Source organism: Drosophila kikkawai, chromosome X (assembly GCF_030179895.1).
Source record: "Drosophila kikkawai strain 14028-0561.14 chromosome X, DkikHiC1v2, whole genome shotgun sequence".
NCBI lineage: Eukaryota > Metazoa > Arthropoda > Insecta > Diptera > Drosophilidae > Drosophila > Drosophila kikkawai.
In genome coordinates, this window is record NC_091733.1 from 16005190 (window position 1) to 16022484 (window position 17295).

Below are 17295 nucleotides of genomic sequence, written 5' to 3' on the forward strand. Positions count from 1 at the left end.
GTGTTTGTGAGAGAGTGATAAAGATGAAGACTCGTATTATATTATGTGTAGTTAGTTGCGATCCACTTTTTTGTATTTCTCCGAATAAAACGAATAAATCGTCTTTTGCCCCCGAAATGAAAACTGGTTGAGAGAGCGCTTTGGAGGAAAAATGTGTTAATTGCTCTTTATTATTATTATTACTTTGTATATGGTAAATATTTTTACAAGCCATCTTCTGACGGCATTGTTGTATTCTTTTTTTTCACGCTCCATTCCGCTGTTCAATTGACGCCAACAACAACAACAACAACAGCAACAATAAAGTATAAATAAATAGAAAAAAAAAACGACAACGTTCAAAAGTCACTTGCGCTAATTAGTTGAACTTTTTCTATTGTGGCTTTCGGTTCGTTTTCTTAGCTATAATACCGCATATATGCATTTTCCAGGGTATCAATGGGTCACATGTTGATGTAGGTCAAGGTTAGTTTAGTTCTTAGCTATATTTGAAAGAATTTTAAGCTTTAACCAAGGCTTTAGGTATTTTTAAAATTAATTTAAAATTGTCTTAATTATTTAAATGTTTATATTTATAAGTTTACTTTGTTTGCAAAGCAAATTATAATAAAAACAAAATATATTAATGTTTAAATAAAAAAAGTAAAGCGGCTTAAAATATTTCTTAAGGTTTTCTGTTAATTCAATTTTGCAATTGTCTTTTTTTCATTTTACCTATTGCCAAGGTATTAGTATTAACAAATTTATTTATTAATATTAATTATGGCTCAATAATATTTATTTACTAATAATAATTATTAAATATTTATAGTATAGGGTATTAAGGTAACTTATTCACATTTTTTTCAACGCAAACTAATTGTTCTTATTGTTGTATTCGCAGTTGAAAAACAAAGCTTACAAAATTCCCCCATATGTATGTATATTACAAATTAACAACAAATTACTACAAAAAAGGTTAAAAAATAATACGAATAAATCACAAAAAAACCAAACAACTATATTTTTCTAAAGTTCCCCAATATTTTTATTGTCAAGTTCAAGTTACAGATTGACATACTATAACACCCAGACCCACTTATCTGATAAACTCTTAAGGGTATTATGTGACACTCTTAATGTCATCCACCTTTTCGATTCATTAACTGCTTGCAAAATAAGTTTTGATTCATTCGCGATTTTTGCTGGGGATTGGGAGTCATTTAATTGGTTGGAATTCATGCATCCGTATATATATATATATATACATATTTATATGTATATATATATATAGACTGACTCAATGGTGATATTGTATAGCATGCATGCATATAAAGAAATAACAATAAATTCACAACAATGCCAATTTCAATTTAACTTAAAAGCAGAGAAATGGCATACAATACATTTTCAGCAATTCAACAATTTTGTTTATTTATTTATAAGTATTTTTATGTGAGGTATAATAAATACATATGTAAATAAAAAAAATAAATAAAATAAAAATGTATGAATTATAATATTCATTTAATTTAATAATTCCTAAATTTTTGTATATTTTTTAATTATACTTAAAAATATAAATATATATAACTATTTCATTATATTATTATCTTATTAATATTATTATTTTTAAAAATATTTATTAATATTATTATTATTATTGATTTTTTAGAATAATATATTAATGCCAGTTTTTGTATATAATATATAATAATAATATATAGTAATTATATAAATTAAATATAACAATAATATATATATATATATATATTATAATAATATTAAGTAAATATTTTACCCATTAACTGAATTTTTATTCACATTTTTCTTCCTGCCAGTTTTAACCAATGAGAACTTAATTTTTAAATTTATATAAATTTTATTAACCCTTTAAAATAATTTATTGAATTTTCTAACTAGTAGAACTTGCCCTAAATATTGCTTACTATATCTCCCAACTATTTTCCCATTTTCCCCAAAATATATCTCCCTCGCGATGTTGCAGCTTAACGCCTTTTTTACGCCTTTGTTTCATTGATTGAGTTGGAAAATAAAACGAGGCCGGGACAAAAAAGACAATATTGTCATAGGTAGTCAAGTTTATTGTCCCTTCCTTCTCCCTCTCTTCATTTTTTTTGTCGCTAGTTTTCTTTCGCCTGTAGCTTTTCTTTTGTTTACAATTTGTTTTGTCATGTGTCGAAAATTGCAAATTTATGAGTTTTTGATGAGTCTTTTTGTGGGCTCCTCCCCGTCTCCTGCTGTTATTTTCTGTTTGGCTTTCTTGTTGTTTTTATTTTTTTTTTATTTGGGTCAGAGGGGCGCACGCATCAAACGTGAAATGAAAATCGTGGAAAATTCTACCAAATTGGAGCGAGTTCTTATCCCCATCGTGTGTGTGCGCTTTTTGACTTTTGATTAAATTCGCACGCCTCAAAAAACTACCAAAATATATGTGTGTACCTCTCACGCGGAATGTTTCTAGTAAAAAAAAAATAAAAAAGCAAACAATAAAAATAAAAAAAAGCTAATAAATAATAGAGGTTGCAGGGAGTTTGCTAGAAATTGCTAGACTGAGATACCCTGTATTCAATTCTCTTCAATATTTTGGTAAACTTTAAAAAGAAAACAAGGAAAATAGGTTAAATTAGGATATTAAATAGTATTTTATCATCTTATTTTTCTGAACTATACTTATTTAAAATATTTATAAATTTTAGAGAACGTTTTTCCATACAATATACCCTTTCACCTTCACCGCAAATTTTAGCAACGCAAAATATCGAAAAATTTAACTTAAAAAATAAAAAAGAAAAAGTAATAAAGCTAAATTCATAAAGTAGAAGTTTGTATACTCTTGCAGTTTGGAAATAGATCAAGAAAATGTATTATTTTTAAGTCAAAAACGCATTAATCTTAAGTCAATTTATTTCTTTAATTAAAAAAAAATTGTAATCCCCTTAAAAATTTGTTAAAATATAAGTACAATTTTCCCATATTTTATTTGTAATTAGTTTAGATTTTAGAATTTAATAGTAATATATTTCTTAAGTTTAAACAATTTTAGTCCCTTTGAAAATTAGTTCAAAATATAAGTACAATTTTCTAATATTTTATTTATAATTAATTTAGATTTTAGTAACAATTATATTTCTTTCTGACATGGCTAGATCGACGCGTCTCCTGATATTGAACAAGAACAGCCGCAAATGACTCCTTCACTGCGTTACAAACCTCTAACTAAAACTAGAATACCCTGAAAGGGTATTAAAAAACGCAGACAAATTGCTTTTAAAGCCTTTAAGGCATGTTGCAAGTGGATGGCAAGGATCGAAGCGGTGCATGGCTATACTCTATATGCATATATAGATATATATACATGATCCGCACCAATTTAAATGCGTGCCCGAAACTATGCAACGAAATTTCATATTTTTCGTTTTCCATTTGCATAAAAGTCACACCAACAGCGAAAACCACAAACCCGAAAAAAGTTCCCTTTTTCTACTCTCTCCTCTTTTTTTTGTTGTTTTTTTTTTCGTCCCCCCCCCATACATTTTTGGCTAATGCAAATTTTTGTCTAGTTGCGGTCAGGGTAAGTGTTTGGCTTTGGTGGTTGGTTCGGGGTCGTGGGATGTTTGCTAGGAGAGGAAGCAGCAGGGTGAGGAGCAGGGGGAGGAGCAGTGTGAGGTTCCTTCAACATAATGTGAATTATTCATTTGTTTATGCTCCTGGTTTATGTTTTAATTAAGCTGGTGAACCTGGACCCTGCTCTGCTCCTTTTGGCAACGCCATGAATTTAGCTGTGAGCCAATGGGTCGTATGAGTAATGCGATATGTGACGAAATTTTTGGGAAATTAAGTTTCCTTTTTATTACTCTGAGTCATCAAATGGAGCTTTTGCACTAATTAAGCATAATTTATAAGCAAATTTCGTTAGTTTGCTTTGAGAGTTTTTTATTGGGGAGGTATGTTTTTGTATTTTTTCAAGGATTTTTATTATTATTTAAATACAATTTGATTTTGTTTCGTTTTGAGCTTATTATAATTTTTATGAAGAAAAAAAAACCACTAAATATTTGCTTTAAATATTAATTTAAGCTTAACTAAATAATAATAATAATAAAAAATGATTTAAGGTACGATCAAGTAAGAAAATTTAGATTTTACATTTAAAAACTTAAAAAAAATATAAGAAATTACAATTTTAGCTTTATTTTAATTTCTATAAATAATATTGGCGACTTCTGTCTTAAATATAAGTCATAGAACCAATGATAAATGAGTAAATTAATTTAAAAATGTCTGTATTATTATCTAGCTTAAAGTAGCTTAGTTTTAACCCTTTAAAACTATATTTAATATATTAGCAAGCCATATATTTAAAAGAATTTGGCAAAAGTCAAGCTTTAAATTTATAAAAATCGAAGTTGACTTGACTTCAAGTCTAAACAAACATTGTAAATTCTTATTATACTTTAGATTATTATAGTTTTTTTTTATTTAAACAGTATATACTTAACTTTTAAGAACCCAAGCGGGCCTGCGACTTAAAGTTGAACTACAAAAAAGAAGGCATGAAAAGCAGGGCCAGGCAATGAAAATTGCCAAGTCGCATTATTTATCGCATACGCAACGGGGTGCACAAAACACACACACACACACACACACACACACATATAAAGAGAAAGCGGAAGGGGGCAAAACAAAATGGCGCTGCATTCATAATGGCGGTTGGTGGTTCGGTCGCTTCCTGTCGTCGTTCCGCTCCCGGCCGCATCCCGTCCCTGCCCCTGCCCCTGCCCACCCTCCTGCTTCCACCATCATGTCGCAGCGGATGCTTGGCATTTATTGCAGGCGACAATATTTTGCTTTGCCCTGCATCCTCTCAACGCCTTAACCGCCACCCTAGCCTTGTCACACAGAGAGAAAAACTTGTATAAATATAAATATATTAGCTATTAATATAACAGAAGTCAATAGGGCTTTAAAAACCCTTAAAAATATATTAAAAATTACGTTGTAATATATTACAAAAATATATTCATTAAATTGGCAAATAAAAAATTGTTTAACTTAGTTTTAGACATATTTTTTAAGGTTTTAAAAATCCTAAAAGATAAAAGTTTGGTTAAAAATAGAGTATACATTTTAGTTCTAAGTATTTATTTGTGTAAATATTCACAAAATTTCTCTCTCTGCATCCTTTTGGTTATGCTGCATCCTGTGTTTTTGCCGTGTCATCGTCAGCAGGCGATAGAAGCACGCTGAGAGCCAAGAAAATTTTTACTCCTATTTGTTTATAATAAAGTCACAAAAGGACAGCAAAACACTCTTCGGCGATACAGGATACAGGAGTAGAGGGTGATGAACAGCGACAGGAAGTGACACGCTCACCAAGCCGATGGATCCTTCGGAAGCTGCAAAAAAAAAAAATGGCACAAAAATATTAAAAAGAGAAACAAATAAGGAGAAAAAGGAAAATAAAGCTAAGAAATTTCCCTACATTGCAAAAGGCGAGATTAAAGAGGGCTAGAAAAATATATAATAATATATTACTTGAAGTATTTTTTTTTTTCTGCTATGAGTATATCCTTATCCCCGTTTGTCCTTGGACTGACTTGATTGTATAAAGCAAAACTACAGCCAAAGTAAACGGCTTACTTTGTAATCAGAGCCAAGGACTTTGAGTTACAACAACATGTGTTGTGTCCAGACACACACTTCCCACCTCTAACACGTCCTTCCACTCGATGCCTTCTCCTTGGACTGGGGCACACACATTTTCTAGAGCAATTGTCCTGTCCGAAGACAAAATTCATTCTTAGTCCTTGCCACAGCCAAAGGATTTGTCAAAGCATATGAAGCGACTAAAACTTGTTAACTGAAATCTACTTTATTTTGCTCTATTCTTATATATGTATATATATATCTGCTGTTGGTGGAAAACTGTTGGAAAATGCAGTAGGGCAAGGAAAATGGAAAGGGGAAGAAACATTGCAGTTTCCAGCTTAAAAATTGAAGAGCATTCGACAGATTTATCGCAGATTTTCACAATTGAGATTCCACATTTTTCTACAAAAATTTATAGGAAAATTTTAGAGGAAAACTGCCTAAGGGAAAGCGTAGTTTTCAGAGAGATTTAAAAGTATTTATTATAAAATGATTTTAATATAAATTTCTATATATTTTTATATATTTTTATAGTACATTTTCTAGCTAAATATCTTTTTAAATAACCAAAGGAATTTTCTCTATATTTATTGGTGACTCAACACATTTATTTTCTTTGATCTGAAGCATATTTCATCTGGGCAAACAATGTCATGACACAGATTTACCAATTAACTTTGAAGCTCTTACTTATTTGAGTTGTTCGAGTCCTCTGGGATCCACCCTTCTTCGGCTTCGATTTAAGACAGCAGAGACAAGTGTCAAGCGACCACAAGTTGCATGTTAAGTGGGTCACAGCTTACGGGGGGGGACTCTGACCCCCTGAATCCCCAAATGTGGCCATCATTTCGGTACCCCCTGCGTCTTCGCCTCAGCAAATTTGCTGAGAAGACAAAATCAAGTTGACCTGTGCTGGTGATATTCAAGACTCTTACACAGGATGTGCTTGCACAGGGAAATATTTTAAAATTAAATTTAAAATTGTAAATTAATGAAAATTAAAAAGAAAAATTAATTTTTTTATATTATATAATTTATAAATATATATCAATTATTTATTCTGTATTAAAGTTGTTATTTTTTACTTCTATATTCAATCTTTAGCTTCAAGAAATATTTATAAAATATATAAAGTTGCATTATTTTACTACCAATTTGTTCGTAAATTATTTGTTACAGTGCCTTTAATAAGACAACTCCTGTTGCATTGCTCAGATATGCTGAGCGCACATTCTGCGGTTTCAGGGGGGCGACATTGATTGCGGGATTCGATTTGGTCAAGCGCGGGCAATTACATCAATTATTTCGATAATTATCAATTGCAGACCGGCCGCAAATTAATTGAGGACAGTCCCCAGCCCCTCCCTATCCCCCTTGCCACCCACATTTCTTCCCCCAGCAAGTTCAAGGATCTTGAAAATGCGTCTCGTCTCCTTTTCTGCGCAGGAGGAGGAGGGGAGAGCGGAACATGTGGCAGATTGAGTGTAAACCTATTAGAGAAATTGCCAACTAAATGAACCTCTAAGCACATACACCCGCACACCGAATAAAACACACACACAGACAACGCACAACCCTCGGCATGGTGGGTCAATTCAATTACTTTGGCAGGCGAGGGTTAAGCGAAAAGTTGCTGGGATAAAGTAATAAATGGTAAGAAAATAATAAATAATTAAGTAAATATATATTTAAATTGTAAATTCTTTATAATCTCTTCTAAATTTATAATCAAATTTAGTTGAAAAAAGTCAACAATTTTTTATTTATTTAGAAATCATTTTTTAATCGATAAATATAAAGGGTTTTTATGATTAACCATGATTAATTTAATAATATGCTTACATAAAAATATTTAAAAAATAAAGTAACTCAAGAATTATTTAATAAATAATTCAAAAATATTTTTAATTTTTTCAATATATTTTTTTTGTTTTTTTTAATAAATTAACTTTGGTTTCTAGAACTTTCAATTTACTCGTATTTGGCATTTTTAATTAATTAATTATTAATTAAGTTAAGTTAATTACTTAAATTGAATTGAAAGATCTACAAACTAAAAACTAAAATTTAATTAAATTAAATGAATTAATTAAATTAATTAATTTTTAATTAATAATCTCAGATTTTAATTTTAAATTAAAAATTTAATTTAAATTAAATTATTTAACATCTAAGAGCATTAAAAGTGTAATTACTTTTAAAAATATTTTAAATTATTAAATTAAAAATTTGAAAACTTTAAAAAATGTTTTATTCCAAGTAATTTTTTACTACAAAACTCATGAAACTCCCCCTTTGTGGCTATGATTTGGCCGGAGTGTAATTTAAGACATATTTCTCCCCCGTTGCGGCTGTAAATATTTAATATATATATTTTCCTGTACCGGGATAAGGCGTGGGCCATTTCCCGTAAAGCTTTCACCTTGCCGGTGGACCTTTTTCTACCCTCCTGCCCCTCCTACCCCTCCTAATCCTCCCCCCCCGCAATTGGCATAAAAATAAAAGCAAAGTCCTACTCGAATTTCCTGGACTAGCATTATTATTGTTATTAAATGTTACTGCCTTTAACTGTTGCTGCTGTTTCGGTTCAAGTCCATGTCCTGTCCCAGGACCTAGTCCCTTTTTACGCACAATGTTTTAATGTTGTGTTTGTGCGCTCATCAATATTTATTGCGGTTCGACTACGTGAGCCATACACAATCAGCGCCGGTTCTTTGTTACTCTCCACCATTTTTGGCCTCAACATTTTGTGCAAATATTTTTATTATGCCCGCCACCTGGGCAGAAAACAGAACCAATTCGACTAGGTAGATACCCTGGAAAATAGGGAAAAATATATTAAATATATGAAGGAAATCAATATATTTTATAATATTTTTCAGATTTTCCATATCTTTCTTAATAACTTTCTAACTCGTTACACAGTATCCTTTTCGTCCAGCTCATCCCCCGCTGGGCATTTAGTTTCACTTATTCTATTTGTTGTTATTGTTGGGGCTTGGCTGGCCAGCTTTTTCCCCTTTGGGGGAAACCCAGACAGCAGGCCTGACCTCTGATATATGGCCCAAGCCCAGGGGCGCTAAACAATGGGCAATTGTGCGGGGGGCGTTGCGGTTATTTACTATTCAAAAACTTCAATTACCGCAAAGTAAGTAGTAGGTTGCTGGAACATTAATCCAGAGCCCACAGTACCTGCTCCCCTCCTCGCTCATTATGCTGATTTAACGCTTTATTTGCTTATAAATAAAACAAAACTTTGTTGGTTATTAAGTCATTTCCGCTAGTTGCCCTCGCACTTTAACCATTTCCTTTTCCTTTTTCCCCTTTTGGTTGGTTTAGTTGACCGATTTTCCACTTCAAATACCGAGTTCTTGTCGCAAATAGAATAAATTCTCGCCATCGCTCAGCGGGACAATTAAGTAAAGCCGATTAGAGTATTTAAGTAAATCAATTGATGTATAATAAATGATGGCAATTGGGTGCGTGTAGAGAGAGTGGGGAAAAATAGCAGAAAAAACAGCGGAAGTGAAAAGTTTTTTGGCCAGAAAAAGGGAAACTTTGCTGAACAATTTGAAAGAGAAACTTGTAAATAATTAAGGAGCAGCAACAAATAATTTTTTAATACATTTTTAAAAGTATTTAGTGGAAATAGAAGGTAATCATATTTTTTTTACATTATTATTTTGTTAAAGAATTTGATGAAAAAACTAATAAATAAACTAGATGCTAACAAAAATATTTTTAAATAAATTTTTAAAAATATTTGTTAATATAATTTTAGAAGAAAAACTTATAAAAAATAGAGGCTTTACTTTAAAATTATTTTTTGTACATTACAACATTTCAATAGTTAAATTAAAAAATTAATAATCAACAGGGAAATTACTACCATTTGTTTTTTCAAACATTTTAAAAAATATTATGATGAATAATTTAATAAACTAATAAATAAGAGCGGAACTAATTGAAGCTTAAAGCTTTAATTAAAATATATTTAAATTAATTAAAAAATTATTTAGTTGAGCAATTAAAGTAATTATGCCTTTTTATGAATATTTTAAATATTTTTAATTTATTATTATTACTATTATATTTATAAGAAATACTAAAAATTATTTTAATATACTTTCAAGACCTTTTTGCTTATTTAAACTTAGCATTTTGACATATTTTCAAGACTTTTTTCACTATTTTTGATACAAACATTAAATACAAAAAAAAAATTAAGAAATTGTAGCATTTTCTTGTAACTTTTCCAAGTTGCCATAGCTCCCTGTTCCACTTGTTAACCCATCATCGTCCCTCATCCGTCATCCTTAGGCCCGAAGCCGTGGGCCCATGAAGTCCTTTACATTATTCGCATCCATCTTGCCATCGAGTTGGCCACGCGAACGGACAGGAACAAATGTGGCGCATTAAATGCAAATTGCCGCCGCTCCACCTGAGGCGACTGCTGTCCAACGCCATGTCCCAGGACGACGGGGGACGACCCAGTCCTAGTCTCAGTCCCTCCAGCAGGTGCATGAGTTGTGGCGTTTTGCTAATTAAACTCAAATCGCCATAGTTCACAGCGTGTTAGGCCAAGCAAATTGATTTGCGCACAGCAAAGGTTGGTTTTCTATAACCATTTATAAAAATTTAATAATTTAATTTAAATATATAAATTAAATAAAAGAAAATCAAGAGGAATCTAAAAAAAATAAATAGATATTTCTTTAAAATGGTTTTAGGTATTTAAAGAACTAATAAGTTTGTTTTTGTTGGGTTTTTTGGTTGATTAATTAAGTAATATATTTTTAAAACTTGTTTTTAGTAATTCTAACCTTGCTTTTTGGGCCAGTGTAGTCCTCGGCATTACAGCTAATTAATTCGTTTGGCCGCTTGCTTAATTAAAAGCGATTGACCATGCAATCGCGGGTGAGTATGCCACAGCTGATGAGCCCAGCCTCCTCTTCTCGGATTTCGCTACTCTTCCACCCGGCTCCCTGGTGTCCTGCCATCCAACCATCCATCCTACCATCCTTCTATCCTGCCCCACTGCCCCTGCTCCTTTCACTTATTAGCCATTTGCCTTTGTAATTCAATAAACAGGCGCCAATGCAATTTGTCAGAGGAGTTCTGCCGAAAGGGGACACGGTCTGCACGGAGAATAATTTTTGTATATAAAATAACAAATATTAAGGTTATTAAATATTTTTAAATATATTTTGTAGGGTCTGTATAAAACATTTCCCTTTAGTTTTAAAATTTATATCAAGTCTGGTATACAAAAACACACCTAGCTTTGTTCATTTGCAGTCACTGGCCATAAATCGTGGGTCAACGTGGCGTATGAGTTACGGCACCTGGTAGGTAGGTAGGTAGGAACTGCGGTGAAGCTGCATTCTTGAACCTGCCATCCTTCGGCGTGTCAGTAATTTTTCATGCATTTAACAATAGAAGAAAGAATGCCAAGATGCAGATGAGAATAGCAATGACAACGCCTGCCGCATCCTGTCCGCTGCCATTCATTCAGCTCACTCACTTGCTCACTTTGTCATTCAGTGGATACGTCAGTCAGTCAGTCAGTCACTTGCTTATTCAGTCAGTCAGCTGGCCACGATTGATGGCAAAACCCTTTACGGAGAAGAAACTCTAACAAAAATACAAAAATTAAATTATATAACTTATATTTTATATATTAAATAATAATAATATATATAATATAAAACTCGAACTTAAACTTGTCTTAGCCTTTTAGTAAATAGTTTCTTTAACTTTCCCGTGTTAGTTACCACTTTTCTTGGCTTGTTATTTATGCATTGCAGCGGCCATTATGGCTTAATTAAGTTTTCCAACACTAATTGAAACTTGGCCTTGCCTTGACACCCACCCACTTTTCAGCCTCCCCACCTAATGGGATGCTTCATCACAAGTCAACCACATTCACGTGCCTCGGCAGTTTATCTCCACACACTTGTCCTTTTGTTCTTTCTGCCTTCACTTTGTTTCGTTGGGTTAAAGGACATCATGCAGGCATCGTGGCCTTGTGCCCACCCACCCAACCATTCAAGCAGGTCCTTCTGTTTTGCTCTTGTTGGCTTTTTGATTGGAACAAATGCTTTTCTAATCTCAGCTGGAACGTTTCCTTCTTGGAGCATTTCTTGGGCTCCTCCTTGGATATTCCTCATTTCGTTTTGTCGCCTATTTGTCATTGCATTTTCCTAGCACATTTTCCTTGCTTATATTCCTTGCTTATATTCCTTGCTTATTTTCCTTGCTTAGTTTCCTTGCTTAGTTTCCCCATTGGCAAAGAGGAGGATGCAATGGGGATATAGAGACAGAAGCCGAGACAGAGACAGAGATGTCAACACCAAGGCGGAGGGGGTTAACACTCTCACACACACACACACACACACATCTGCTGCAGGCCATTTTCAATAGTTTGCAGCTTGTCCAAGACACCTGCACTTCAGCAAAAAATTAAGAAAAATAATAACACGATTTTGGGAGTACCATAATTCTCCATTTTAAAATCTGAAAATTCTAAAATCTTTCAATTCTTTAACTTCTCTAAAATGTTAATTTTTAAAACTAATTTTGCTTTAATTACATTCTCTCAGTGTAGAGTAAAAGAAATAGCTAGAGAAATCTCGAAAAGAAGAACGAGAAAGTTGCATTTAATGGCCAGCTGTGTCCAGGAAAATTGTTAAGTAGGAGGAGTTTTTGGGAACCGGAAACAAGTTGGAAAGTTGGAAAGTTTCTCCGAAAAATGTTCGATTCGAAAACGGAAGTTTTGCGCCTTTTTAGCTGCAAACATACATATGTCTCCCAACCATTTTGTATTTTTATTTATTTTTTTTTTTGCCACAATCCAAAGAATTTAAGTGCTTGGCCATATGAATGGGACATTGACAATCTCTGGCAGCAGTTTAGTAATATTTCCTACCAATGTCCCCGCAGGGCTGTCAGGCATTTGAAATACATTTGATTTATCAGTGGCTTTTGCCAAATTGAATATTAAGTGCATGTTTCAATCAAGAATTTGCCCCCTGGCTAAGTTTTAATTCGTTAAAGTCATTTGATTTTGATAAGAAAATGTACGAAACGTTGCTGATATTTATTTATTATTGACTGAAAATATAAGAGAAACTTTGTGTTATAAGCCATTTAAAGAGAGCTAAGAATTAGTTTAAATATTTCTTAGTATTTTGTGTATATTTTTGATTGATTTTCTAATGGATTCTATTCACTTTTGTTAATGTTTGGTTCTGTTTTTTTTTATTTTTAAATTACCTGTAAAATGTAAAGTTAAACGCACACACTCTTAAAATCAATTTCAAGGATCTTGCCAGGCACTTGGCACTTAATTTGAAGAAACTTTAAACCCCAAGCCAGGGCCGGAAATACGGACATCAGTTTTTTGGGAGGTAACAAAGGCCCCAGGACAGACATATCCTTCTATTTTTTTTTTTTTACTTCACTTCACTTCACTTCAGGTCTGGGCATCTCACTAAATTCCAAAATCATATGCTACACCCCAGCTCCTGGGGATGTACACACATCTTGGAACCATTTGGACATTTGGTAGTCTCCATAGGTCCCATTGCATTTTAGTCACGTTCGGGGCGGAAAAGTTATCGAAGATTTAAACGCACGTACATGGGGCGGTGGGTAACTTGCGGGCCATACGAGTAAGGCTTACAGTGCGTTTCAATCATTTAATTCGGTTTTTGGTTTATAATCAAATATGGATTAATTATTTCTTTTAATAAATATTTATTTGTTGTATTAAATATTTTAAAATATTTAATAACTTAAAATTAAGCTTGAAAAGTCACGAATTGTTAAAATTTAAATTAATTTAATTTCAAAAAGGCTCCAACAAGTATGCTATAAAATAAATCACTTTTTGGAACTCATTTCAAGTGATTTAAAATATATCCTTTAGCTTAAACATAGTAAATGTTTTAAATATTTATTTAAAATGTTAAATAAATAATTATAATATTTTTAGGAAAATAAATGTGCCTTGGAAATCGTTTTTAATTAATAAAACCTTTTAAAAGTAAGTAATAATTCATTTTAAAAACCTTAAATTCCTATCGTTATAATTTTAAAAGCTTATAGCTTTTTTTTAAGAATAAATTGCTTACAATTTCAAAAGCCTTACATTCACATACCGCACTTTACATCAATACAGAAAGATACTTGTAGGAAAAACCAAAAGCCGTCATCAAATGCCGTGAGTTATTGTAAAATGTCGGCTTCTGTTCGTGTCTTCAATTGCGACTCTAATGCGGACGGGTCTATAAGTATATAAATATAGATATATATGTATATGTATATGTATGTATATATGTAAGTATAGATTGACGATGGGGAGGGGAAAATCGGTTGGGAAAACTCCGCAGACTCCCCAAACGATTCGCACGTAGCCGGGAAGCGAAAAAGTGCCAACTGTTTTGCTTGTCAAATTGAAATTAAAAGCCAAAATGCCTCAACTTGGCTGGTCTCCTCCATCTCCTCATCCTGCCGATTCCCAGTTGGAGTCATAGATATAACCTTTTTATAAAATCAATAAAACCCAATAAAATATATACGAGTGTCTACTTCAGTCAGGCGGCAAATTTACACAAAGAAAATAGTTTGTTTTTAAGTTAAATATAATTATTGAGTGTTTTTTATTATTATTTTTATTAATTATTATTTTTCTTTTTTACTTTTCTATAGTACATTTAAGTTTATTTTATTATTTTATTACTAATTTATATTTTTTACTTTGAAAAATATTTATAAAAATATTTAAAAATAAACAAAAAGTTGTATATAAATAATTAAGAAATTATTTTATTTACTAAGTACATTTGTACATTTGTACATTTTATTTTATTAACTGTTAAAAAATAATTATTAAAATATTTTAAAAATTTAAAACGAATATTTAATTAATTATAAACTCATTTCTTTTTATTCAAATGTCGTATTATTTGCTATTTAACAAATAAATTAATTAATTTGTAATATCAACTATTGAAAAATATCCATTAAAATATTTTGAATCATCAAAAACTCATTTATAAATTATTTTAAACTTAATTTACTTTTATTATTCATTTAATTTCCTTTCTCTTCCATTTTTTTTTTGAGTGCATCTACTGGCACGTAGCCAGTTTAGTTCAGTTTCTCAGTTCGGATTCCTTGGGTTGGGAATGACTACAGGCTTGGGGTTCAATGGGGGGTCCCTGAAGTCAGACGCAGAACTAGACCGAGGCGTAGCAGTTTCTGTGGTCAGCTTTTGGGGATTGTGATACTACTTCTGCGGTCGCGTGACCTTTGGCCCCAGCCTCGCTTAGAAAAATAACAAAAAAGAAAAAAAAAAAAGAGTGAAGCCACACAACTTCTTGTAGGATTTCTCAGTTTCTGTGTCTGGGTCAGTAGACAAGTCGAGACAAGGAGGATTTCCTGCTGCCTACTCTTCTGTATTTTTAGCATCTTAAAGCAGCTCTCAATGGGTATTTACAGTATACACACTCTTAATTTATGTTTGTATATTCAAATAAATATTTTCTAACTTAATTAAATTGATTATTTGGCCAATCGGATTTCGTTGTTTCGCTTATTGCCACGACACATTCGCTCCTTCTCCAATTCGTTCATTCATTCATTGATGATTTAAGTGCCGTTTCGGCTTTCGGCAATCCTGTGGGATCCTGTGGCCTCCCCCCCACCTAAAATCCCCTCCCTCCTTGAAACCACCCCCAGCAAAATGCACCTCGCGGCATGCGAAACCAGTTTGGCAATTATTCATGCAGCCTAAACACAAAACAGAAGCCCCACAACGGCCTGCATATGTGTGTAGTGGTGAGTGTGTGTGTGTGTGTGAGCCTTGATGTGTGTGTGCGTGTCTCAGCGGGTGTGTGTGTGTGTGTGTGTGTGTGAGGGAGTCCATGTGGGTGCAATTAAACGAAACTGTCTATCTGTCTATCCGTCGACCTCATCTCATCTCCGCTTCCGCTCTTATACACTCAAAAAAATGGGGAAGAAACTAAGCAAAAATAAAATAATATATATATATTTTTTTAAATATTTTAAACTTATTTTAATATTAAATTAAAATTGGGAAAGGGGTAGAATCTTGGCAAAAATAAAAGGAAATATAATATATATTTTGTTTTTTAGTATTATAACTTTTTTTTTTTTAATATAAATATTATTTAAAATGTAATATTATTTTTATTTAATATTAATATTATTTAATATATAATATTATTTTAATTTTATATTAAATTAAGTAAAATTACAAAAAAATATAATTATATATAATTTTTTATTTTAGATTCATTCCCTTTTAATGGTTTTATTTATTTATTTAAATTTATATAATTTATTTTCTTTATTTTAACTTAAAGTTCTATTTTTATAATTAAAAAAAAAACCCCAACATGTTAGTTTTAATTATTTTGTATTTATTTTTCTCAGTGCTTTTTCGTTGTGTCGTCTTGCGTTTCTGTTGTTTAGCTGCGTTCGCGCAATTTTCCCATTTCCCGTTCGCTTATTAATGAATTTTCCAATAATTTCAGTTCAGCTAGGCGGCTGCTAGATGGTTACTGCGGATCCATGAATCCATGGACCGGGTATAGGAAGCATAGAGCAGGGAGCAGGAGGCAGGAAGCAGGAGGCAGGGAGCAGGGTATTAGGATCCAGGGAGGAATGGGGAAATACAGCTGTCCATGTGCTGCTGCCATTTTTGGTCGCACTTAGACTTATTGTTCGGGCCTTGGCAGGATATGGAAGGATCCGAGGGCATCCAGCGCTGCGTTTGCCATTAAATCATTTTATTTCGACGTTAGGCAGATGGTGAGGCACAGGACGAACGCATACGCAATGCTTCACACAGCCATTATCCTGCATTAAATACGGCAGCAAAGTCAGGGATGCATTTCTTGCTTCATTGCAGAGTTTTTTGAAGTAATTTGTTTAAGTTTATCTCACTCTTTTTCTAGTTTTTCTTAAATCGAAGTCTATCCCCGATATGGTTTAGCCAAACTAGAACTTAATCAGCGGACAATAATAGCCCAAGGCGATGTGTGCTTTGCTTCATAGTTTCCATTGCTGTTTTCCTTTTCCCCCTCCCGCCCCCATTTTCCTGACCCCATTTTGGACTTTTCCCAGGAATCGCCTCAATCGCGCTCAACTTTCAATTGTTTGGGGAATTTCGAGAGAACGTTTTCTGCCATTAGTTGAGCTTCAGAAAAAAATGTAAAACACGGTAACAAAATTTGATTATCTCAGAACTTTATAAAAGAATTTACCAATAATTTAAATATAGAGTTAAGTATTAAAATAAAGCATTTTTAAGGTTATTATTTCTTTTAAAAGTATAATAAAAATAAAAATAAAATGAAATCCGTTTAAAAAATCCTTTGCTAATAATTTTTACAATATTTGTTTAACATTTTATTGTATTTCTAAAAATAAAATATTATTAGTTTATTCCTTAATTTAAAAGTTATATATTTTATATAAAATATCAATTATTTATTTATTTTTTTCTTATAATTTTCATTAAAAACATTAGGAATATTTATAGTGTAGAAATTGAAGGAAAATGGATCTGGGAAAAAAAATGTGCCTGCAAATTCGGGGAATCCCCCATGGTTG